Genomic DNA, 2096 nt, shown 5'->3' with positions numbered 1-2096 from the left:
GTGGGTGATTTCTTGCTATCTCTCTGTCTCTGTCTCTCCAGTGAGCACATATACCCTATAACAAAAATATCTCTAAAAAAAGAAAAAGAAAAGAAAGAAGTAGGGGCCACTGAAGTCTCCAGCAGAGGTTGCTCTTTTCGCATTGTTTTTACTTTTCATTATGGAGAATTCCAAATCCTTAATAGTAAGAAGTAATCAAGTACCTATCACCCAGGTTCAACACTTACTGACACAAAGTTCATCTTATACCTTTTCTTCACCTTTTTAATTTTGTATTTATTGGTTACTGTGGAAGTATTTTAAAAGGACCTCTCAGACATCAAATCATCGTGTCCATTAATATTTCAGAAAGAATCTCTAACAGATAAAGACTCTTAAAATGGAACCAACCCCATGACCTGGTCAAGAAAGTCATATCCCAGGGACCAGCAGATGCTGTAACGGTTATGTCATTGGACTTCCACATAGTCGACCGTAGTTTGAGTCCCAGACCTAACGGCTAAAAACTCGCACTGGGTGTGTGTGTGTGTGTGTGTGTGTGTGTGTGTGTGTATGCCCAAAACCCTGAGAGGAGCCTGGAGAAGGGATTGTGGCGTGACCATCCCCCCAAGGGATGATTTCTCGCTTTCTGTTTCTCTGTCTCTTTGAAAGCGCATTTACCCTATAACAAAAACCTCTCTCTAAAAAGAGAGAGAAGGAGAGAGAGATAGATCCCAAATGGCTGCCCACGTAGTTTGAATCCCAGCCCCAGCAGCTTGAGAAATACACTGAACACATATGTGTGTATATGCCCAAAACCACAACAGGATGGAGAAAGGGAGAAGGGATTGTGGTGTGACTATGCCCCATTAGGGAGTCCTTTCTCCCTCCTCCTCTCCCTCTCTCTCTCTGACCAAAAAAAAAGACTAAAACCAAAATGCTGTGATTATACCTAAAAAAATCACCACTCATTCTTAGTGTGTCATTTTTAGAATATTCAGTCTGGTTTGGGAGAGGTAAGAGAGGATTAGGAGGCTGGATGGTGCCATATCAATTGAATGTGATCATCTATAAGGCTGACCCACATGGGAAGATGCCAGGTTCATGTCCAGGGGCCTCCCTGCATATGCCAGGGAGGTCATGTGATCATGTGCCCATGATCTAGAGCTAGCGGGGGCTGGAGGTAAGCAAGACATCAGGTCCCTGTCAGGGATACTGTCTGTTTCTCTCTCTCTTGCACACACACACACACACACATACACTCATGGAAGAAATAGGAGAAACCTTAAGGAGAAGGAAAAAATAAAGGATTATTTCCAAGATGGGACTAGAGGGAGGAAGAATAGCTAGGAGATGTTTGACTCTTCTGTTCCAGATACATAGTGGGGAGAGGAAGGATCTGAGCCCAGGACACTTTAGTGGTGTTGGGGAAAGGTGGAGGGAGTATAGAAAAGCCAAGGTCAGGACCGAGTGTCAGACACCTCATACCAGGTCAACATGGAGGAGGGTTTGGGAGAAGTAAAGGAAACCTGACCCCACAAGATCCAAGGTTATTGGGCCTGCAACATCTCAAAATATTGCCCCCTTCTGCCCATGGCCTTTGACACAATCCACCTCCTCCCACTTTCCTCCTGCAACCCAAGCCCAGCAGTGTCTGTGCTCATAACGGCCATCCCTGCTTGGCAGATGCCCCATCAGGCTATTCACCTCACACAGCAAGAGGGGCCCTTTTATGCCACTTTACTGCTGCTCAACCACTCTAATGCTCCAGGACATCCCTATAATTGCCTTCGGACTCTTCCTGCTCTGCCTGCCCTCTGTCCTGTTCCTTCTGACATCATCTCCCCCCACTCTCTGATTCCAGCCACCTTGGCCTCCTCACAGTCTCTCAAGCACATCAGGCCCATGCCTGCCTCGGGCCTTTACACCTACTATATCCTGTGCCTGGCACATGCTTCCTCCCTCACTTTCTTTTTTTTTATAAAAAATTATTTTTTATTTAACTTTATTTATTATTATTTTATTTTCTACTTTGATCAGAGAGAGACAGAGAGGAAAAGTGAGAAAACAAACCACCAGGTCTGGGACTCGAACCATAGTCAACTATGTGTGAGTCC

The sequence above is a fragment of the Tupaia chinensis genome, unplaced genomic scaffold (assembly GCF_000334495.1).
Source record: "Tupaia chinensis unplaced genomic scaffold, TupChi_1.0 Scaffold000279_1, whole genome shotgun sequence".
Taxonomy (NCBI): Eukaryota; Metazoa; Chordata; class Mammalia; order Scandentia; family Tupaiidae; genus Tupaia; species Tupaia belangeri.
The sequence above is the reverse complement of the archived record's forward strand: the minus strand, read 5'-3'. Positions refer to the sequence as shown.